We start from the raw sequence: 25,876 nt of genomic DNA on the forward strand, positions 1-25,876 counted from the left end.
TCCGTTGCTTTGGGCTGAAGACAAAGTAGAAGTTCATGCTGGAGGGGCAGAGGAGGCAGCCAGGAAACAGAAAAACGGAGAAGAAAAGACCAGGAACAAGATATGTTTACTTCCATTTTCTCCAGCCAGACCATGTCTCCTAGCTTCCTCTCCATGCCCCCCAGAATGCCGTAGAAATCATGAGTCCATTAGTGGATGATTTCACTGATTAGGATTGAACCCTCACCTTTCACCTCTCAATGACTGGATCTCCATTCTGGGGACCATGCCTTCCAACTGGTGAGTCTTTTTGTTGTTGCTGTTGGTCATTGCTGTCCTGGGACTTGGAATTTAGGTCCTGGGAGCTGTCTCTGAGCTTCTTGGGCTCAAGCTTAGCACTCTACCACTTGAACCACAGGGCCACTTCTGGCCTTTTCTGAGTAGTTTTTTTTTAAGATAAGAGTCTCACCAACTTTCCTGCCTGGACTGGTTACAAACCATGATCCTCAGATTTCAGCCTCTGAGCATTTAGGATTAGAGACAGGAGCCACCAGTGCCCAGCTCAGTTAAGATTTTGGGGGAAACACTATACCTAAGCCATAACAGATTCTCAAGAAATTCTTGTGTAGTATGAGGGAAAGTCCAAAGCATAAAATAAAACTTAGTATAGCAAGATATGATTTATAATTTGGAAGCATTCTAGATTCAATGCCAGTGAAATCAAGTTCAAGATAATGAACCCAATGTTTGCTGAACTAAATTTGTTTGCAAAACAAGATGGATGGAAGGCATTCTACTTCTCTCAAATAATTTTCATCAGCTCTGTAGGGGAAAGCAAGCAATAAAAAGTGTAGATGTGCTCTAAAAATGAAATTAAAGTCTTATGTGCCCTGAATCATATGACTATAGAGGGAAAAAAATAGTAAGAAGCAATCACTTTTCATTTGGAATTCCCAAATGATAGGAGATGTAACCAGGAAAGAAAAACTGCTAGTCATTTTAGTTCTTTCATCAAGATTTCTCAACAAGAACATTTGTTTTTGCATTCATTTTCTTTACTTTCCCCCTTCCATTCCACTGTCCTTTCCTTCCTATTGTTCAACCTTAGGTAAATAAAAGCTACCCAAAAAGCTTCAGGCACATGCTTGGAGAGTTAAGGTCTGAGAGACTTGGAGAAGAGTAAGTCCTTTAATGGAAACTAAGGATACTGACAAAATATGCATGGGGATTTGGCCGTAAAGCAGTTCCTGAAAGGTCTCATGCCAGCTCTCCCTTCGGCTGTCATTCTCTCCATGGCCTGTCTGTTATTACAGCATTTTTACCCTAATCCTGATGATTTGTTCATGATCAACAAACACTTTCCTCGAGTTTCCCCATTTTCTCCATCTTTTATTTTCCTTTGAACAGGAACTCCCATCATTGTTTCCTTAGTCATATCCACATCTCTACCAGGTATCTTGATGTCATCAAAAAAAAATCTCATGCTAAGGAATCTAATGGGAAGTATTCTGCTTGCTGTTTGTCATGTCTCTGAGCTGTCTGGCCAGAGCGTTTCTTCACCTTGGTGAGCATTTTCTTCCTCATAGTGAATCTAGGCATTGTAGAATTGTATAAATTGACAATACTTACTTTGGGGAAGTTCAGCCCTCAATCGCATGAGGCCTTGAAATGAGACAAGAACAGAAAAAGCATGGAGAGCTATTCTCCTCTATTATAAAGGGTCCACTGGGGGTTACACCTGAGTAGGGATCTGCCACATTCTCTTAGAAATTCAAAACTTACTAGCACTAAATGATATCAGGCTGTTGGATGCCAAGAGATTCAAGCAGATTCCTCTAAAAAAATCAATATGGACACAGGACATTTATTACATTATTCCATTACATATCCATCCCTCAAACATTTAACATGTTGTCAGGAACAATACTTAGAGCCCTTGAACCTTCACCAAATGTAAAAGCAGACTCACAGAAAATTAAATCTCCAATGAACCAATACATCAAATTTATACTTTTTGTTCCCAGTTATTCCAATGGCTCTATGAAAAGGAAGGGCATCTATTCAAAAGGTGCCCCTAAACTGAAATACATTTAAGAAGAATCATTACAATAAGATGTTTTGGTTGACTTAAAAACAACAAAATAAAGGGAGAAAAGGAACTATAGAAAGTGAGTATAGAGGACAAATTGAAAGTAGTTCATTCCTTTAGGGAATATCTAGAGTGGTATGGTTTAGAATAAAACACTGGTATGGCATTATGAAGTTATGGGCACAAGGTATGAGTTGTAAAATCTCACAACTGGGAATGGTGTCTTATATTGATTAAAGTAGGTTAGAGTATGAAGAGCATTAATCTGTGGGTAGAAGCCTATGATAGACAATTGCATATTTTATTTGAACTCACCATAAAAAATTATATTCAAAGAATTCCAGAATACCTAGATAAAGAATATAAAAATTCTATCATCTAGATGTTAAGCTTTTAAAAATGTTTCTACTCACAACATAGAAATTTCTGGATTATTAATACTTTTCTATTATAGGGAATGGCTAGATTCAAAGAACAATAAAAAGTATAGTAATAGGATAAGTAAAGCATGCTCACTGTACCTTAGTTTGCAGAAAATATTTACAAGGATATATTTAGTTATTTAGGCTTTAGTTTGTAGGTTTATCTAATTGTTCACATTTCAAGAACTTATTTTCAATGTTTTCTACTTCAAATAATAATGAAAAATATTCACATCAAATTTTAGGACACTTTTATGGTCTATAATTTAATGCTTCAATTTTAGCTATTTTAATCACTTAATATTTAGTCACTTGTACATATAGGTGCTATTAGAAAATAATGTACATATGAACATATATGCATATGTATACATGAATCCATTCAATGACAAATATATACACAGTCAATCAGGTTATAAACTATATTAAAATTTTAGGAATAAAATCACAGGAAAATATATAGATAGCAGAAAGTTGTTTTTCAGCAAATCTGTTTTAAATTAAAAATAACCTTTTTAATATAAGATCTGGGGCCAATATATATTCAGCTTGGTTTTCTATAACTTTTTCTTTATTTTAATTAAATTTGACACTTCCATTAAATGTTTAGAATACTGCAAGCTATCAAAAATATTCTTTCCTAAACATTACAACAAATACAGGGAGATATCATATTCTTATAAGTCTTATCACATGAAAAGATATATTACAGCAGGATGAAGGGAGATAAGAATATTATATTAAAACCTTGAGCACAGCTCTTCAGTGTAGCTGAGTGGCTACACTGGTATAGAAAGAAAGAAAAAAGAAAAAGAAATACCCCTTTATGGTTATGCTGTTTGTTCAGCAAAATAGTATTAACGTTTTTATCAAAGCAAGATTTTCTATGGATGCTTAAATGACCAACAACTTATATCAAGGATTCTAGCGTTCGGAGTGGTATAATAGTCCTTTGAAGGTAATTTCTTTTTCACTTTGGAGATGCACAGGAAACTTCCCGAAGTGTTTTTGAACAGAATGGGTCAGCGGAGTCTATGAGGCCCAAGCTCTCTATGTGAAAATTATCTAAGTAACAACTTTTCTGGTGATAAAATAAAATATATTAAAAATTTCCAATCATAAGTTTTCTGGACTCACTGTTTAGATATCAAATATGTCTCGATGGGCACCGTGTAGCTCACATCTGTAATCCTAGCTACTCAGGAGGCTGAGATCTGAGGATTGCAGTTCAAAGCCAGCCCGGGCAGGAAAGTCTGCAAGACTCTTTAACTCCAGTTAACCACCAGAAAATCAGAAGTGTCGCGGTAGCTCAAGTGGTAGAGTGCTTGCCTTGAGCTGAAGAGCTCAGGGACAGTGTCCAGGCCCAGAGTTCAAGTCCCATGATTGACAAAAATAAATAAATAAATAAATAAAATATGTCTCATGTGAAAGCCCACTTGCCTGCTTGTGTGGAAAGGCCCAGAAGATTCAGGAACAATTCATTTTCTCAGTTATCTAGTGACATCCTCCTTTCTCCAGAGCAAATTGCATGGAGAAGTAATTTTAAAAAGTCTGGCAGGGAAAGATTGTAAGATTATGTGAAAATTTTGACTGCTAGAATTTTACCACATTAATGACTCACAGAGTCATGATTGTAGGGAGAATTCGGTAAAAATTAAAAAAAAAAAAAAAGACATTTGAGAGTATGCAGAAGCAAAGTTTATTTTTGCTGAGGAGCTCAGAATTTTTTTTTGCTTTTCCGTGACTTTTAATTTGTTGTTTGGGTTTTTTTTTTTTCCTTTCATGTGAGTCATACCCAAAACTCCATTATCCAGACTTTCAGGAAATGGGTGAGATCTCTTGGTTTGAATTGTGAAACTGAGCTCTTGGAGACAAGCTATTTGCGTATACTAAGAAAAAGGGTATATAAATAAGAAAAACAAGACAGAACATTGCTATGACAACTCTACAGAATCAAAAGTATATGATGAATAATTAGGGTTTGTTATTCTTTATAGAGCTGACAGTGTTGAAATCGATGCTAAATTATGTTAGAACTGAGATTTTTTGAGGAAGAGACTTAATTATGTTAAGTTCTCCCACACCCCTTGTTCTCCAAGCGGTTCCACCCTCCCCCACCCCCAGGGCTTCTTATTTCTGTTTCATTATTCATCTCAAACACACCACCTTTAAGTCTGCATGGATTTTTTTTTCACATGCCCTGAGCCTTTTAAAGATTTGAGCACCATGCTATGAGATTTCTATGTGTTCATCCATTTAATCCCTAAGAATATTCAGAGGTTGATAGGCTCCTGCTTTATAAATGAAGAAACTGAGCCTTAAAGAGATTAGGTAACTTGCCCAAACTTCTCCATCAGTAATTGTGAGGGCCAGGAATTGACCTCAAGTCATTCTGATTTTAAGACTTAGACTCCTACAAGCATAAAACCTTTAAAAATTTAATTGTCTGGACTTGCCCAAGAGAAAATCATGTTCCTTCTAGACAGCACATGGATTGGTCACTCCTTTACTCTGGAGGTCCTTTGTAAGGACTGTGGGTAAGCACTCTGCAGGAGATGAAATAGTAAGGACACCAAGAGCTCAGATTTAAGTCCTATTTGTGCAAATTATTTGATGTTTCCATGTTTTGGCTTGCTCATCAGCATGGGGTAATAATAACCACCTCATAGGTCACCATGAGGATTAAATGTAATATCCTATGTAATAGTGCCTGGCAAGTAGTAAGGAAGAATTTTTTAAATGGATTGTTATGCTTTTAGAAAAGACAGACTCCTTTAGAACATAGGAAAAGTGAGTCAATAGAGAACTTTAAATCTAATGGAGGAGAAAAACCACCAATATACGGGTGATTTTAAAACAGGTGTAGAACCTGTTAGAAATTATGTCAGAAGGGAATATATATATATACATATATATATATACATATATATACACATATATACATATATATACATACATATGTGTTTATATGTATGTATGTATAGATATGTATACACATATATTCCTAAATGAGGACACAAGATAACAAAATAATAAGAGAGAGACTGATTACCATAGAAAATTCCTGGGATTATGTGCATTACAATGTGCCAATGGGACAAAATGGTACCTGAGTTTAAGAGTGTATAAATTAAAGCACAAGCGCAGTAACACTAAAGAGAAGCAGGAATGGTAGAGTAAAGCCTTAAGGTATTCCTAACTCATTTGTGGGTCAGATAAAATAATAATAGCTGCTGTTTGTTTTGTGTTTTCTAGACACCAGGCACAGTGCTAGGAACTGTACATAAATCAAATCCTCACAACAACTGTACAAGGGAAAGTGCTTTTCTCTGTCCTCTTTATACATATGAAACTGACCCTGACACGAACACTATCTTGGCTGGGCTCACACATGTGGTAAACAGCACACTCAGTGATTTAAATCTGAGATTTCAAACCCCAATATCTGACTCTAGAACCTAAGGAATATCCAGAGGATAACTCCCATTTGTTGCTGTGTGTAATTGCTGGAAGAGAGTACTGTGGACCAGAACATAACACCAAGGAGAAGTCTTGAGTACCATTGGTACACTAATTGAAGGTCAAGTCCAAGGGCTTACTAGTTAAATCTTGAAAACATAGTAACCTAAACTTTCTTTTGAGATATAAGCTGAAGTAATTCACTATAAGCATTTTGCAGTCAGTGTAGGACAAGAAGTTGCACTCAAAGGACTAAGTTGCTCATCTCAATAACAAGGATTCACTGAGAATGATGCTAAGGGGGTGAAGGATAAATAGAAATGAAAAAAAAAGAGAAAAACCAAGAGGATCATGAAGGAGCACACCACTCTGAAATCCCTGACGTTTCAGTCCAAATAGGATAGAACTGCTGCCAATATTCTGCAAAATTAACAAGGGGAAAAATAAGATGAAATGAAAGAATTCAGTTTCAATAACTAACTCCTCTGTGAACCACATTCCTCTCCAAACAATTATTAGGATCAGAGAGAAGTATTTACAAGTACAAATTCTAATGACTTACTACATTCATTTGAGTTGGGGGGAAACAGCTGATAAGAAGTTCTCATGGGACAAAGTGTAAGGATCAATTACATTGTTTCTAAAGAAAGGAGAAGAAGAAGAATTAGAGGTGAGCATCATGAACTATATCCTCCTGGTGTGTGCAGTCACTAAAAAAATAGAATTGGTGCGTGGCTGAATTGTTTTAATAAATCGAATCAGAGCAACCTTTCAGGATTTCCTAGTTAACGTTTTGTGGTTCTGATTTCATGAAATGGGATAGTGTCACTCCCTCACATCCACCACGTAACGTGTATGCCTCAGAGAGGTTGGTTAGGAACCACAGGGCCTTCCTGAGTTCATGCACACATACTATTGAAAACTTTGATATCTGCAAGCCCCAGGCTCTTTAGGAAGCAGCCTTTTATTTCAGGGATAAACTGTGGTATTGACTCCAAGACTCCCAAAATCCAATGGAGGAAGCCACATGAAATGGTAAATGGGCAAATAGTACCTGATGTCTATGTGGGAAATCAAAGTCACCATAGACTCCACGTTCTAGCCTCATCTTTTTTTTTTTAATTGACCACCCCCAAATGGCTACCATAATGTTCGTCCTCCAGTCTCAGTGGTAGCCGCGGTGGGCTGGCACATAGCTACAGGGTGACATACACGTATCTTGTGGTAAATGGAGCCCTCGGGTCTCTTTTCTCTGGCTAGCACCCAGAATTGATTTTGGCTGAATTTGATTTAGTTCTCTAAAGGGACACCCAGATTGTATCTTGGTTGTAGAATTGGATTTCTGTGTTTGGTGGTTGTCTTTTCACACACATCAATTTAAGAGGACTGATTTCAAGAGTGACAGCTGTGGTTATGTTTGTATGGAGTTGCCAGAGGGTATTAGAGGTCAACGTGAACAGAGAGCCAAAATCAACTCTTAAAAGCACTTAGCTTTCTGATCTGCCTTGCTGGGGGCTGTTCTCCTGAAAATCCTTAAGAGACTTTGGTATGGCCTGTGGTTTGTGACTTAATACTGCTCAGAACTATGCTGAATTATCCCATAGACTGAAGTTAAATCCTTTCAATGCAAGAGACTCTTTAGGCTTCCTAATATTTGTGCACTTAAACTCTTCAAGTTAAAGTGAGTAAACTATATGATTTAAAAAAACATTCTTCATTATATTTTTCTTCTGCTTCTCTGTTCCATTCATTGACAGAAACTAGAGAATGAAATCTACCATAACATATTAATTTATAGAGATAGGAATTTTATGTCTGCATGTATTGTACTGCATATGTATCATTTGACAGATAAACAATAAAGTTATTGAATAGTTATTTTTGATTCAAATACAAATTTTGGAATAAAAATATCAGAAATTATCTGTCAGAAAACACACTCTTGAATATGTATCCACATGTTTCTTTTTTTTTTTTTATTACAAACTCCATATGTCATTCAAATTTCACTTTTTTACCCAATTCAATCCTTTGTTCAGGGATTCCATTCAAGGTATTTCATTGTACTTTTTGTTGTTGTTGTTGTTGTTGGTCGTGGGGGCTGAACTGTGGGCCTGGGCACTGTCCCTCAGCTCTTCAGCTCAAGAATAGTACCCTACCACTTGAGCCACAGCGCCACTTCTGGCATTTTTCTGCTTATGTGTTGCTGAAAAGTTGAACCCAGGGCCTCGTGCATGCAAGGCAAGCACTCTACCACTGAGCCAACTTCCCAGCCCCTCATTGTACTTATTAAAAAAGATTTTATCATCTTTAAATAGTTGTACAAAGGAATTGCCATTCAATAGCTTATAAGTACAATGTGTCTTGAGCAATGCTACCCCTTCAACATTCTTTTTTGTAATATATATTTTTTATGGTAAATATACAGTACAGAGGGGTTACAGGTACATGAGTAAGGTAATGAGTACATTTCTTATCGAGCATTGTTACCCCCTCCTTTGTTTTTCCCCTACCATCCCTTCCCTTCCCACCTCCCCAACCCTTTCAACATTCTTAACCATCCCTCCCAAAACCACTCTTTGCCTTGTTTTTCTTAATTTTCTAGATTATACAGTTAGTTTTTTATTGCATTCCTTTCCCTTTATGGTCCTTTTAATAGACCCATATCCCAAACAAGCATAAGAATGTGCAACAATTTCTACTTATTTTGGAATTAAAGTAATGGTGCTGTTCTTAGTCTTAGTCTTATTATTTTATTCTTATTTTCTTCCTATAGGGGGTTGAACTCAGGGCCCTTACAATCATTTGGCTTTCTTCTTCGTAGCTGGAGTTCTACCTCTTAAGCCACTTCTTCAGTCCAGGTTTTTGCTAGTTATTTTGGAAATGGAGTCTCACAGATTGGTTGTGAACTACAGCCTCTGGTTCTCAGCCTCCTAGGTAGCTAGGATAACAGATATGAGACACCGGGGCCAGGCTTTGTCTACTATGTTTAATGGTCAATATATTTCTGCTTTGTCTAAGAAGTTAAGCTTGAATTCTTAGTTATATAATTTTCAGTTTTCTTACTCCTAAAAGCAACAAGACAGTTTTCCCCTTTACTTGCTCTTTGATGACCTCTAAATCTATTTTTAAAGAGCCACTAGAATATCTGATTCAATTCCAGGTAAGCCATTGCAGGAAACTCTAAAACTCTAATCAAGACACAAGTAAAATGAGACTGAACTTAGCTGGCCCAAGATTTAGCCTGCTGGTCCTTGGGTGACACCATACAGGCCTTTTAGGCCTATGTTAGTATAACAATACAAGAAATGACCTTCTGCTGACATTTGCAAGGTACCTGCACAGTGCACTGAACTTTCTTGGTTTGGCTTTTATGTGATTGGTAGATGCAGGCATCGTAGCCATAGAAATTAGCCTGCTAAAACTGACATTTTACTTAGAGTGTTGCACAGAGACTTAGGTATCCTTTTCTTATGTAACAAAGGAGCTTGTGTGTGTGTGTGTGTGTGTGTGTGTGTGTGTGTGTGTGTGTGTGTGTGTGTGTGTGTGTGTGTGTGTGTGTGTGTTGGCTTCTCTAGGATGAATGTGATTTCCAAATAGAGTATGTAAGTAGAACCTTCTGGGAATAATGTGGTGAAATTGCTTCCTTACTTTTATTTTTTCCTTCTCCTCTTGTACATGACCTTCAATGATGTTTCTGGAAAGTGGCCCAGAAGAGTGCAGGTCGTCATCCTGTTCTCTGTCAGTCTCTCAGGAGGTGAGGTCCAGCTGTCTGAGGGAAAGAAATGTGTGACCTTGTGAGAAAAGGATGCAGCTCCGGCTGACAACTGAACTTGACTCTTCCCCTTGTGCATCCTCTTGATGAAGTTAGTGTAGGTTTGTATTTTTATTTAGAGATGACTATTTGTCACTCTTTACTTAGAAATACTTCTTTCTTTTGAAAACTTTGTATCTTTTAGAATCACCATTGGAGACCCTTTCCCTTATTTTCCCTAATAGCAATTCTTTCTTTGATTTGGCCTATATTTTATTTTGTTTTTCCTGAATGGCACAAAAGCCTGAGGTTTCCTCCTCGTGTTTAAGCATGGTTACTAATCAAAACAGGATTGTAAGCAAACTTTTATAGAAAAAGATAATTTTACCAAGTGAAAGACAAAGGAATCTGCTATTAAGGTTTTCCCAATTAAACTTGGATCTAACCTTAGTTGCTTAGATATACTTACATAATAACATTCAAGTCATATTAAGAATTTCTAAGATGGTACTGGCACAAGAACAAACCTGAGGACCAATGGAAGAGAACTGAAGACCCAGAAATGAACCCATAGACATATAACCACCTAATCTTCCATGAGGGAGCTGAAAAATACAATGGAAGAAAGACAGTAAATGGTGCTGGCAAAATTGGTTAAACACCTGGAGAACACTAAAATTAGATTCTTACATATCATCCTGCATCAGAATCAACTCCAAATGGATCAAAGACCACAGAGTCAAAGTAGACACCCTGAAAGGAATAGGAGAAACTCTAGGGCCCCTGACACAGGCCAAAATTTTCTTAGTAAAGACCCAAACACACAACAAATCAAAGAAAGGTTGAACAAATGGGATTGCATGAAACTGTGGAGCTTCTGCATGGCAAAGGATATAGCTAGCAAGATCAATAGAAAGCCCATAGATTGGGAGAAGATTTTCACTGGCCATACAATGGACAAGGGTCTCATATCTAAAATATACCTGGAACTCAAACAATTAAATGCCCAACAACAAATCCTCAAAAAACAACCGCCCAATTAATAAGTGGGCTAAAGACTTAAAGACAGACTCTCTAAAGAGGAAATAAGAATGACCAGTAGACACATGAAGAAATGCTCAACTTCTCCAGTCATAAAAGAAATGCAAATCAAAACAACATTGAGATTCCATCTCACCCCAGTTAGAATGGCTATATCAAGAAATCTAATAACAACAGATGCTGGAGGGGATGTGGACAGAAGGGAACCCTAAGGCATTGTTTGTGGGAGTGTAAACTTCTTCAACCACTTTGGAAAGCAGTGTGGAAGTTTCTCAAAAGACTCCACCCCTATAACCCAGAAATTCCACTTTACCCAAATGATCACAAACAAGGCCATACTAAAGCTACCAGCATAACTCTGTTTATTGCAGCATTATTCACCATAGCTAAGATATGGAAGCAACCCAGATGGCCCTCAGTAGATGAATGGATCAAGAAAATGTGGTATATATACACAATCAATTCTATGTCTCCATCAGAAAGAATGACATTGCCCCATTTGCTAGGAAATGGAAAGATTTAGAAAAAATTATATAAGTGAAGTAATCCAGGCCCAAAGAAACATTTATCCCATGGTTTTCCTTATCTGCAATAACTAGTATATGTCTAGGACAAACAGAAAAGGTCAAAAGCTATGTACATATGACCATATAAGATGATGCTAAGTGAAATGAACCCCAAGAAAGGGAAACAGTGATTTTACCTTTGTTGCTGTTGTTTTTAATGTATTTATAATGTACTACGTAATTTTTTGTTTCTTTTGTATGTTCCTCCCCCATGGTATAACCCCTGTTTTCACTGTATTTGATTCTGGTGCCCTGCATCTTGTATATACATTTTTCTAACTTGGAGAGGGGAAGGGAAATAACCAAATGCTGAAATAAGGGTACAGGATGACCCATTGTAATAACAAAATGTACAAGACTATGTTGAAAACGAACTTTACAACTTTGGGGCAGGGGAGGGATGAGTTGCGAAAGTGGGGAAGGAAGGGATGGTAGGAGAAAAACAAAGGAGGGGGTAACAATGCTGGACGGGAAATGTACTCTTTACCTTATGTAACTGTAACCGCTCTGTACAGTATCTTTACAATAAAAATATATATTACAAAAGTATTTCTAAGGAAAAAAAATATACCCAGCGTTATAACATAAAAATTTCCATCCAGAATATTCTCATGAAACAGTTTTCATTTAAGCTTTAAAATGTCATCCAGTTCCACAGAAATCAAATTGAAAAAACCTTAATTATACTGCATTTGCATTATAAAATTATTATTCCATTACAAAGAGCTCTGACTCAAGGTCCTCCAATATAATTCTTTCTTTCCTTCCTTCCTTCCTTCCCCCTCCCTCTCTGTCTGTCTCTCTCTCCCTCTCTCCCTCTCTCTTTGTCTGTCTCTGAGTTCAGAGCGAATTGTATGAGACCAGACACTGAATGCTTTAGTGCAAGCAAACAACCTTTCCTGTTTTCATAGACTAGAGAAGTCACATCACTTTCTCAGACTTTGTATTCACATTAGTTACTGCAGAGCTGAATTATACCAGTAAACCTAACCTCCAGTGGGGCTCAGTCAAGGAACTCTGAACTAAAGAGTGAGCAAGAGCTTTTCAGTCTTTGTGCCAAATGCTTTTTGCAACCTTTAAAAATACACTTAAAAATAACTTTGTATTTGTTATTCTCTAGAACAAGGAAAATTAAGGTATCATTGCTCTTTTGTTTCAGAGTAACAGACAATATCTTTGGGAGTGGGTGGGAGAGCTCAATCTCTCACCTAATAAATCACTGACAGCACATAGCCTTTTAATACACTTGCCTTTTAATTGTGGTTAGCACTCCACCTTACTGGGTCATTACTGCAGGTACATTATGCTAATAGCCTTCTTCTATGAGATGAAGATGAAAAATACTTGTAAAACAAAAAAATATGTGCCCACACCCACAATAATACTAGGAATGTTTAAAAATGTCATCTAACATTAAAAATGTTAGAAGAAATATCTTGTCTTGTTCCCTATAAGGCAGAGTATATTTATTCCTAAGTATAGAAAGTATAAGAAAATTCTCAAGGATCAGGAATTAGACATTTTTTTTCCAGCAAGTCTGAAAATAAAGAGTCCTTGAGTTGCGTGACCTTTTTCTGGCTATATAGCAGTAAGTTGTTGAATGTTTGTCCTCATCCAAGGAAAATTTGGAAGCACAGGATGCATGTATACATAAAACTTGGGTGAATGGAAGGCCACAAGAGCACACAGAAGAAGGCTTCTCCTCCATTGGACCATAGCTTTTTTTCCCAATGAAAATCCCATTTTTATTTTTTAGATGTACAGTTTATGAATACTCACTGCTATCCCTCATTTCTTGCAAAGCAATGACTAGTAATTTTATACTGATGAAATAGTTTTCACAAAAGAGCTCAATTACATAGAGCTTGAGAACATGTGATTTTGATTTCCAACTTGATGCTGATGTAGGAAACTAGACACGAGAATGAAATCAATCCCACAGATGAGTTCTTACTTTATGAGATAAATGTCCTGAATTGGCAGTGCCTCACGGGTACTAAATACTATTGATGCATTTTTTTGTTTGTTTATTCTTCCTTTTTTCCTTTCCCTCAGAGGCAATAGCACCAAAAAAAGTCCATGTACTTTCCTCAAAGTTTCATTCAAACTTCCTTGAGACATTTTTCTAAGTTCCTGAGGTTAAACAACAACAACAGTAAACTTCATCTTAGTACTTTCTTCAAAAGCTTGCATCAGTGCTGGGCATGGTACTTCACACAGGTAACGTCAGATACTTCCAAGGCAGAGGTCAGGGAAGATCACAGTGTAAGGCCAATCAGAGAAAAGTGTTAGTAAGATCCCTTCTTAACAAATAATGTAAGAGGCAAAAGTAAGAGGATTGTCGACTGAGACTGGCCCTGGACAAAATCACAAGACTCTATTAAAAATAAAAAATAAAATGGCCTGAGAATGTGGCCTAGTGGTAGAATGTTTGACTAGCACACATGAGGCCATGGATTTGATTTCTCAGTACCACATACACAGAAAGAGCTGGAAGTGGTGCTGTGGCTCAAGTGGTAGATGCTAGCCTTGAGCAAAAGAAGTTCAGGGACAGTGCCCAGGCCCTGAGTTCAAGCCCCAGGCCTAGAAAAATATAAACAAATAAAATAAATCTAGAGAAAAAAGGCCTGGGGTTGTAGCTAGAAGTCTAGAGTATATGCCTAGAAAGAGTTAACCTAATAGCAAATAAATATTCTATTTCAGTCACTTGTATACAAAAAGGGATGCTTGTATGGCTCACAAATAAACACATTAAAAATAGTTGATCTCCAAATTCTGTAAGCAGTGCCTTGATTCTCTTTGGTGAGCTGAACTGCATAGCTTTATTTAATTTTAAATGTATAAGCTTGGGGCCCAAACTTGAATTTTGGAGTTCTTCTCAGGCCTAAATCCTCATATTTCAATGACATTTTCTTTGAGGATACTAAATAAACTAGAAGTTAAAATGATTCTATTTAAACCTCAATTAGCGACATGTATTGATTGCAAGTACTAGAGATTACAAATGCAAACATATGTAACAGTAAGAATTTAGGACATGTTTCTTTTTCTGCTGTATGAGGAGATGGATGTGGGTAGAATTCTCTATACTGTCTAAATTATTTGCTTAAAAACAAATGGTTATGTGAATGAAATCTATTTTATAGAAATGATGTAACCTTGCAATTGTAGTAAATGTGCATACATTATGACTGCAAATCTTAGTTTTGATGCCATACAAGTTTACAGGTGTTAAGTATACAAACTTAAGAAGGTACAAAATTCTTGTTTGACCATTTCCTTGTAAAATGAGCACCTGTTAAATGAGAAAATCAGAGCAGAAATTTTGTCTCATAATACATACTCAGTGAATGGCAGGTTGCTTGTTTGTGGATTAGAGTTTTGCTAGTGGTAAAAAAGAAAGAAACACATGGCAATAAAATATTAGTTAGTTCTCCAAGAAATTCTCTGAATGAAATCCGGAAGACGTGGTGATCAATTCTGTTTCCAATGGCAACATGCGGATTCATTCATTGTACAGACCCATTTAACTGGACATTTGTTTTGCTTTACTTATTAATTAGTAAATAAAAAAAGAGGCAGGGGAGAGATGATAACATTTGAATCTTAAGCTCAATTAGTTGCACAGGCTAGGTGATATAACGTACTTGCATTTGTGTTGAAAAATATTAATGTATACCCTATTAGATTTAAGCTTAGCAGACCAATATTTATAATAGCTTTGAAATCAGTTTATATAACCATTTTTAATTGACAAAATAGTGTATAACCTAGAAGAACGTAAAGTAGAAAATATAAAATTTTAAAGTGTAATAAGAAAATTATAGAAGCATCCAAGCAAAAAATAAGAGAATGGCTGTAATTGCTTTCTGTATGGACTGTTTCCAAGGTAGTCTCCTTATAACAAGGGATGAGAGGAAACACAATTTTCACACTGGGTTCATCATTGTCTTGTGCATATTTTTTTTATTTTCCTGGATAAGAAAAATGTAAAAACGATACCATATTCTGGACATTCTTCTGTCCTGTAGCTTTAATTGGTTTATTGAGATACAATTCACATATTATAAAATTTGCCCATTAAAAATATACTCTTTCATCGTTCTTTAGTATATTTACAGATTGTACAACCAGGAACACAATGTACTTCAGAACATTTTAACTGCATTCCTGAAAAGCTTCATTCCCATTAGTAGTCCTCATTTCATCTTTCAGCCCCAGTCTTGTAATGAGAAATCTACATTCTGCTTAAAACATTTTTACTCATCATTATGCTTGTGAAATTCATTCATGTTGATACAAGTAACTTTAATTCCATTGTTTATTTTTTTTGGTGTGCTTAATCTACCAGCTACTGGGTGAGATGTATGAGGAGTTTTCACCTTTAATGGCTGGCTTTATTTTCAGATTTAGAGCTACGACCTTGATTATCTTTCAAGGACATCCACATTCAGAATGGCAGGGTTGCTGGTCATTTGAAACTATTATTTTTATGCAGTGATCCATGTCTTTTAAAGTTCATTTTTTGTCATAAAGATTCCTTTACGTGTATGAATGGAACTGTAATACAGTGCTTGCTGATGATTCTTGATTCTCTACCTGCACTTATGTTTATGGTATATTTCAAGAGCATATTGGCTGAGATTAGTTGAGCATATTTTTGAGACTTTTAAGAACATATCTTTTAGAAGAATTTTAAGAATGAGAATTGAATCCATGTATTAGTAGGTGGACAGCCAATATGGGTGTGTGGTATTACATATATTCATCTACCATATTTGTAATGGTTCACCATTGAGTCAATGTGAATGGTTGGAAGTACTTCTAGAAAATTGGTGGAGCAACACTTCTGTATGTACCCAAGAGGGAGTTATCAGAGATAACTGGCAGGTGGGTCAGAATGAGGAAGAAGATTTGTCCTGAATGTGGAGAGCATCATCTGAAGATAGGGACCTGGATGAAATTAAAAAAAAAAAAAAAAAAGGAAAGAAAAACCAGAAAGCAAATACCCAGCATTCTCAGTTCTTTCTGAGCATGTGCATTTTTGTTGCTGCCTCTTGTGTGGAAATATCAGATTCTAGGTTTCTCAGCCATTGAAAGCAGAATGGGACTGGCAACTCTCTAGGAAATATGCATGCTTTCAGCCTAGTCTTGGGGCTACATCATTGGTCCCTCTTGTTCTGAGAATTCTGGCTTCTTCTATTGAGCAGCTATTAGTTTCACTAGCTCTCCAGCCTGCAGATGGACTTGTGGGACTATTTGGGCTCTGATCACATAAATTGATCTAATAAATCCTGTTGTAATTATATGTGAATTCTATGGGTTCTTTTCTCCTGGAGAAATTTGACAAACACAGTATTTATCCTGCCCTATATTGCCTTGAGGGGTTCAGAGTGAGCATAATAAAAAAGGGTTTACTCTTTTGGGGGCTATATTTACTTGCTTTTGTTGAGAATATTTTCTATCTCATCAAAGCAGGTGTGTAACCAGGAGGAAGCTATGATATTAGGTTAGTCAATTCATTTCCCAATTTAATCTCATCATGGAAAGTCTGAATATAAACGTTTCATAGACTGAAAGCATCACAATTTCTTACCCGTGAACCTCGAGACACCATAATGGAACAAATTTATGTTGCACAGGCAACCTTTTAGAGGCAAAAAGTGTGTAACAGAAGCCAAACCTATGTACTATTAATTAGCTAATTAACTATTGATACACATACTTACTCTTGACAGATGCTTTGTTAAGCTTTTTCTTACAGACTTCTAAGAAAAACTCAGCATGTATGAGCACAAACAAGGTTTCAGAAAGTGAGCTGGTACATCCTTCTTTTTGTCCCTTGATACTAGAACTTGAGTCTATGTTCCACTTCCTTGCTGGGCTTGCATTCTTGCCTCACAGTTTCTCACAGACTTTCTGCCTGGGATAGCTTTGAACCATGCTTCTCTAAATCACAGCCTTCCTGAGTGGCTAAGATTACAGGAATGAACCACTGACAGTACAAGAAATGGAGGTATGAGTCAAGTGGTAGAGCACCAACCTTGAGCAGAAAAGACTGAGTTCAAACTCCAGTACCAGCACACACAAAATATAAATTCTTATTTAAAGTAGCTCAGTTGGCTGGCAAACTATTTACATTTCTTAAAATGTATCATGTCTTTGAAATGTGTCACATAACTGTTTAATTCTATTTCCCTGTTTATTTCTATTTCCTGGCACAAGGCAAATGTAAAATAACAGCCTCTCTTCTGATAAGAATTTATAAAACATTTTATGGCGTATGGTATAGGCTATGTTGTTTGTTTTGTATAGACATATCTCTTTTGTGTAGTTGTGCTGGAGAACTAACACGTAAGAGCCCTGGTGGAGAGGACATAGTATCGTCTCAAGAACTCTATGCCTTCATTTTTCTTCTTTTGTGTAGATAAGGAGGTTCAATGGATCTTACAACCATTAAATCTTTGAATCCAACTTGGTTTGGTTGTTTTGAAACAGGGTCTCACTAGCTTGCTGAGGCTGGTCTCAAACTCCTCTGCACACGTAGCTGGGACTACAAGAATATGCAAACATACTTGCTTTTGAATTGTACATTGGCAAAATTCTGGCAAATTTTAATTTCAGGCCAAGTGTCCCTACGTTAAAGGAAGAATGAGTCCTTAGGTCTGTCCACTACACACCCATTCTTATTTGACTTTCCATAGGAGAGCCATTTACAGTGGTGAGGGTGAACTCTGACTGAAAAATTACCCACTACACTTTGTTCTAAATTCCTTCAGCACTCCTAAGCCATGCCTTCTTGCCCTTACATATCATAGCTCTAACTTCAATGAGGAAGATATTGCAGTTCTGTAAATATCACTTTGGCATTTGATATTTTAAATGGAAAAGCTTTCTATATTGCAGTTCATCACATAGATTGAGGCTCTTAAATGCCAACTAGAGATGCAGAAAAGAGAACTCTTCTAGAAAGAAAAAAGACCAATTTTCAAATTTGACATTGAGAAATGTAAAGAACTTTTAGGAATTACTCTGAAGAGGAAGATGTTATGTGATGAAAGAACACAGGGGCTGTTTGTTCTTTACTTATATTCTAATTATGTGGCCAATCAGAACCTCTGGACAGAGGTAGGAATCAAAATAGATATCCCTGGAAAACCCTGACTATGGCCAGTGTATCTTGTAAATGGTGAAGAAAAGAGGTGCAATTACAGACGCAACTATTTTAAATCTGGACTAAGCATTGATAGATTAGAAGATAAAAATGGAATATTGCCACGCCGACCCCAGTAGAGTCTGCTTAGCATGGGAAACCATCTATCAGACCATGATAGGGGCCTCGAGACCTATCTCTGAGTTTTGGGACTTCACCGAAGTCTACCTCAGAGAATGGGGCTTTACAGAAACCTATCTCCAAGTTTTGGGACTTCACCGAAGTCTACCTCGGAGAATAGGGCTTCTAAGAGGCCTACTCCTGGGAAAAGGCTGGAAAAACCCCTGGGAAAAGATGTGTTTCTGCCTTTCTTCACTGTATAAGAGTGCCTATTAATCTTTTACTGCTTCTACTGCTCTTTGTACTTACTCATTGTCAACGTTCCCTTATTCAAAGCTCTTTCTTAAGAGTGTTGATGACTCCAATATCTGATGAGGGTCTTAAAAATATGACTAACTCACCAGAGTTAAGTGCTAACCTGAAGCCCCTCTTATGGAGGCTAGTAGACAAGTCATATAAAAGTATTGGGGGTTTCACAAAGTCACTTCAGCAGAAGGAATTGTTTGTAAGAGATTTACAAAAAGCTGTAGGCACGGCTAGAACAGAAAGAATGTATGGCAATTGCTGAGATAACTACTTAGGAGAAAGAACTTCCTGTTACTCTCTTTCATTTACTAAGAGACTTGCTAGATCTAGGCCTCCGTGACCTTACTATTAAAGAAGGAACAGGAAAGATCTTAATGGGACAGTTAAGGCCTCTATAGAAAAAAGTAGTGGTTAATTGGTGACAATCATCGAAACCCATTGTATTTCTTAAAAATAGAGGTAAAGCCGGAAACAAGTGCCTATCAGGTGACCAGCTGGTGACCGCCCAAGGATGAAGCCCTGCAGCAAGGTTGTGTAACCTTTTGCCCTTTCAGGCGACCAGCTGGTGACCGCCCAAGAATAAAGCCCTGCAGCAAGATTATGTAACCTTTTGCCCTTTCTTCTGGAGACTTTTGCTATAAAAGTTTGTTATCCTCTGCATTAAATCGCACTCAGCATCCACTCCTCTTGTGTGTGAGTTGTCTGTTTGCCATCTCCCCACCTATTCCAGTTCCTCCCCTAGGTGTCCTCCGTCGTCCCGACAGAACCCGGTCCGCGGCAGAATATTGATGTTATAAAAGAAGTATTTGGGAGCCAGGCACAGGTGGCTCACGCCTGTAATCCTAGCAACTCAGGAGGCTGAGATCTGAGGATCACGGTTTAAAGCCAGCCCCGGGCAGGAAAGTCCATGATACTTTAATCTCCAAATAATCACCAAAAAAAAAAAAAAAAAACCCAAACTGGAAGTGGTGCTGTGATTCAAAGTGTAGAGCACTAGCCTTAAAGGGAAAAGTTCAGGGACAGTGTACAGGCTCTGAGTTCAAGCCCCACAACCACAAAAAGTAAATGAAGAAAGAAAGAAAGAAAGGAAAAAAGAAAGAAAGAAAGAAAGAAAGAAAGAAAGAAAGAAAGAAAGAAAGAAAGAAAGAAAGAAAGAAAGAAAGAGACGTATTTGGGGGAGAGCAGGAGAATGAAATGTTAGCCCATGTTGCTTTCAAATGTGCCGGAAATTGGCACTAAATGTTGGGGAAAAAAGTTGGAGCTTGCTGAGCAAATCTCTATTCTTCCCTAAAGTTTTATTTCTTGAACTTACAGAACAAGAAAATGAAAGACAAAACCACCCACTAGTACTTACACTTATATATTCACCACAAGGATGAATATATTATATACAACTACTCATTTAGTCAAAGAACTATTGGCTCTTTGGAGCTTTTACATAAATATATAAATTTATATAATGTGTGTGCATGTGTTACCTGTGTACTGTGTATGTGTTCCTGTATACTCAGGGTCCCAGTAGTAAATCAATAAAACCTGCTGAATGGACTATTTATGAGAGTTGTGCGTGTGTAGGCTTAGTATCCATTGCTTTTGGAAAAGGGAGGAGAGGAAGTGCTCTTGGAGATAGTTAGAGTTGCAAGAAAGGAATCACTGGTGGAGGAAGGAGAGAAGGAGCCACTATAATCTGTGGCCTGTGAAGTATCCAGAGTTACAGACCTCCTGACCACCGTCTGTTGTCTGTTCTAGCTCTCCTGTCTCCTGCCACTGTCTGTAAATAGAAAGCAGGATGAAGCAGGCCTCATGCCATTCCTGGGTGTCCCATCCTTCTGGAGTACAGAGCAGAATGGAAAATAGTGGAAGGGAAAGGGAAACTGAGGCAACCATTATGCCAATGTACATATCGATTAGGAAGTACAGAGGTTCCATTAAGAATTATCAGAAGAAATGGTGGAAGATTGGCCTGGGATTATTTAAATCTAATTATTCTTTTATACCTTGCCCCTGATTTTTACCTCCTAGCTGCTCATAAACATTCTTGAAGTCAGAAAGGAAATGGAAGGAACAATAACAACTGGGCATTAAGTTTAGACTTATTAATAAGTACCTTGTTTTCCATAATTACACTATATATCTCTATTTTATTCATAGGAATGGGATGTTCTATTTTTGACCATGGAGATTAGTTCTTTTTAAATGTATTGCCTGCTGTTTTGGACTGCTCAACTTAGCTGGGTTTTGCAATTCTAATTATTTTTCAATTTTGCCCTCCTAGCAGTATGTTTTAAAATCAGGAAAGAACAACAAATCCAGGAAGTTTCAATTTTATAATAAATATTCAGCAATGCCTAAGATTCTCGATGAATTATTGTTGCAATATAGTCAGTCATATTGACATAATAATGTAAACCATGAATAGCTTTTATCCTCTCCATAGAGATAGTTTCTATGGTATTTCTGCAATTGAAGAGGCAACAGGTATAGTGCTTAGAAGCCAACATTGCTGCTGTTGCTGCTGGCCTGCGAGCTGCTGTTTGCTTGGAAATGCTCATGAGTAAAATCTCATCAAAGACAAAGGACTTACTGTTCCTACAATCATTCCAGAAAAGATGAGATGATTTCATTTTAGTTTCAGTTTGTTTCTTCATTTTATTATTTATTGTTTTCTCCAAGCAGCATAATGCACAAATGATCTAAATATGCAAAATAAAAACCACACAGATGAAAATCCCTTATCTTATCAGTTATTGTGGATGGATGCTTTGCCTTTTGCTCAGTAGCCTCAGTTAGAAACAATTTAAAGGGATTGGGAGCAGTCTGACCTAGTAAAATGCTACCTGCTGTGTTAGCATTGTTCTCTTTTATAATTAGTCTGTGAAGATATGACTTTGACCTGCATGTATAAGTATTTGAATCACTAACTATGAGGATTAGCATGTCTGACAACCATACCATATATCCATATATACAGAAAGTTGGCTTCAATACAAGAAAATCTTAGGAAGATGCAGGAATGTTTTTCAGGTTAGTTGACAGGTCGGTTGACATGCATGCTCTTCCAATTCTTAGTTGCCCCTGAGTTGTCTCATTCTTTACCAAGATGTCCACCATCAATTACTACCGAGATTTCTAAAACTCCAACTAACACCTAGTCCCAAACTCCAAATCACCAACCCCATTGCTGTTTTGAATTAGTATTTTATTGCTGTGAAAAAAGTATTTTCTTGCTACATCTTATTTTCCAATGCATCATAAGGGAACTAGCTTCTCTGTAAGAGAAGGGAATAGCAAGTAAGAAGGAAATCACAGTGATCCCAAGCAACTCATCTTAGTGTCCACCTGTCACTTTTGCTATCTTTTATCTAGTACAACTGAGCTCTTTGGTCTAGTCTCCCTCAAGATAAAGGGAATCAAGGGACACAAATACCAGAAAGTACAACAGCGGTGTCATCTGAGAGACAGGCCACTAGAACTAAATTATACACCTTTCTATTCTGCCACTGTAGTTGATACAAGTTCCTATTACTAGATCAGAGATTCCCAATAAAATAAGAAGAGAGGTTAGTCTGAGTTTGTCTATAGATTGGAGTTTTCACTCATGGATAGAGCTCTACATTTAAGCCATACCCCCACTTCCAGCTTTTTGCTGCTATGTTGGAGATAAGAGTTTCTCTGATTTCTCTGCCATGATCTGTATATCACAGCTTCCTAAGTGGCCAAGATTACAGGCATGAACCCTTACACTTTTTTTGTAAATCTGTGGGGCCCAAGTTTTTTTCTTTTGTTTATAAATATCTAGTATGATAATATTTGGCTTCCTTATTTGTATTGTCTTCTTTCTCAGGTCATATGGAAACACTGCTGTCTTTCTGCTTCATGGCCCAGGGTGAAGTGGGGTGGACCTGACCTTAGAGCAGGATATTCTAGAATGTCAAGGACTTACAATTTGTACCATGGCTTTCTTTCAGTTGCAACTCTTCTAGGTTCAAGTTAAAAGGACTTGCTTCCTTCTACTCCTAAGGAATGAAATCGTGACAAAACTTTTAGACCTAATTACATTTCATCACAAAGTTATATCTCATGATTTTTTGGAACATAAATAGTACCTAAGGATATTTTCATGTGAGTATTTGTATTTTTTTATAATGTATTGATGGTTTTCTCTGGGATCTGGGATGGGATGAAGTTGATGTGAATTAGAAGTCTGGGTCTAACTGCTTATTTTATCCAGAATATCTTTTTTCAAAGAGCACTTCACTTATTGCCTTGATAACAAAATTGGATTTTTACCATACGGCCTTAATAACATCTTGAAGATTTCTTCTGTCAAAAACAATAATCTACCAGTTCCTCCTTGCCCAACCATTGATTTGTTCTTCCCGAAGATCTAGTAGATTAGTGAGAAGTCATATTGCTTTGATCTCAATGGGATGCAATTCTGAAAATAGCATTATGTCTGTAGCTCTGCCATGCAACTAAGGTTAACTTAATTGCAAGAGCTCGATTGCTTTTGCTGGAAAGTTTCTGAGAGTTAGGGCAGAGCATGGCAAGCCATCTCTGGTTATTTGAAAGGAGTTATTTGTACAATCATCGTCATGTGCATTAATCATGGTTTATACAATTTATACTTAAGGTTTCCTCAAAACTTTGGCAGGGGATTCAGTTTCTTGCTGTATTTGCATCCAGTTCATCAAATAAAGTACAGCAGGCAGTCTACTCTTACTTTTTACTTGTCTGCTTTGGTTACAGGGGATTGGCATTCTTTAGAAAATCTTGTAAATAAGCATGAAGATAAAACATTTAATCTTTAGTATTTCTTTGTCATTCTTGAGCAATTATTTACTCCCATCAAAGTAAAGTGAAGCTACTTGTGTAGCTACAAGTTTTAAGTTCAGCTTCAGCTTTTAAGTTTTTTAGAGGACTCTCATTTGTAAAATGTTTCTACCTGAGGAGTAATGGCTAGGTGGGCCTGAATATTCATTCTTCTTTTACTGTCTTATTTTTGTAGAAGTCTCTTTGGTCAGAGGTATACATTTTGTTTTCCATCTAACAAATGCATAACTTGTGTTTTGTCCTCTCACATGTTTGAAATTGAGTAGCATGTCATGGCTATCAGTTCCATCAAGATCTTCCCTTGCTGACAACCATTTCAGACATCCATTTTGTTTCTTTATGCCTCCCGTGTATGTCCAGAGGCATTTGTCTATCTATATTTCTTGGCTTGGCTTTTCTGCCACTTCCTATCCTTGTCAGATGTCGGAGCCATTTAGTGGATTGCATTTCTGTCCTCATTTTTTTTCTCAAGTCCATCACCAACTTGCAGCACAGGATCTGTGTGAAGGCTAGTGTCAAGCACAGAGTTTGGGCTTGTATTTAGTTCCAATAATAGGCAAAATAACACATTTTACAAATCACTTTCAGTAACATTGTACGTTCTCATGTTCACAGCCTCGTTGTATTTTTATACATGCTCTTTCTTTTCCATCACAATGTTCTTCTGTTTCTTATGGGAACATTTTTGTGGGTGAGGTCAGACTTCGAGTGTGTTCTGAGCCCTCCTAGACACATCCCTCCATACTTACCCATTGTTTCACCCCGCAATGTCACAGAAAAGTGAGCCGATGGATTTGCTTTTCTTTCTCTGACAGCATTCAAGCAAGGAGAAAGAAGCTACCAGATTTGCCCAATCTGTGTGTGTATGATATAGATAATATAGTTATCTATACACATATATATGATATGTATATAATATACCTGTATGATATGCATTTAATATACACATTATCTATATACATATATACATAAGGTATTTATCAATATATATTTATTTCTGAAAATAGCATTATGTCTGTAACTTTGCCATGCAACTAAGGTTAAATACATATATTTATCAATATATGTATCTCCCTCTATACATGATGAATGTATCTATATACTCTGTTTTTGCTTTTGCTACCATGCACACAATTCTCCTGCTCTTACTAAAGGCATACTTGGTCCCATTCATTTCTTTCTATTCAACAACCTTTGGTTATGTAAATAAATCATCTGTTTCTATAGCATCAAATGTGTTTCTGATTAAGGACTCATTCACATTAGCAGGCAAACATAGTGCAATATTTTCATCTAAAACAAACAACGTACACACAATGAGATGATCATTGTGTACTTTTCAATCACTCAAGTTCTTCTTCACTCAAATATAGTAAGATTAAGCATAAAAATAACCAATATAGTTATGTTGTATCACTTCATATAATCTCTTGGCACCATTTCCCTTCCTCTATACTATATACACAAATTTGAGGCTCAGCTTCTATTGGGTTATAAATGAATAGAAGATTGACCCAGATTTTGACTATTTTCAAATGTAATTTTGACCATTATCAAATGCAATTTCTATGTGTGTGTGTGTGTGTGTGTGTGTGTGTGTGTGAAATTACTTGGGCTTCAACACAAGGCCTGAGTGCTCTCCTAATTTATAACCTCAATGCTGGTATTCTACCACTAGAGCCACACCTCTATTTCTAGCTTAAAAGACTTGGTGACTAATTGGAGATAATGGTCTCATTTTTCCCTGCCCTGGCTATCATTGAACTGTGATACTCATTTCTCAGCCTCTTGAATATGATTACAAGTTGAAAAGGGTGACATCAATCAAGACATATTGTATTCATAAACTGCTATATTAAATGACAACTCATTTGTACAACTACTCAAGGATTAAAAAATAAAAACAAAAACATGTATTAGCTACTGGCATCTGGCATAAATAACTAATTTTTAAAACAAATTCAAAAATTTCAAATTCCTGGACATAAAGAATGAAGAAGATTTTTTAATGTAAAAAGGTCAGGTCGGGGCTGGGAAGGTGGCTCAGTGGTAGAGCGCTTGCCTTGCATGCCTGAGGCCCTGGGTTCGATTCCTCAGCACCACATAAGCAAAAAGAAAAAAGCCGGAAGTGGCGCTGTGGCTCAAGTGGTAGAG

The sequence above is a fragment of the Dipodomys merriami genome, unplaced genomic scaffold (genome assembly GCF_024711535.1).
Source record: "Dipodomys merriami isolate MVZ:Mamm:240054 unplaced genomic scaffold, mDipMer1.0.p SCAF_15, whole genome shotgun sequence".
Taxonomy (NCBI): domain Eukaryota; kingdom Metazoa; phylum Chordata; class Mammalia; order Rodentia; family Heteromyidae; genus Dipodomys; species Dipodomys merriami.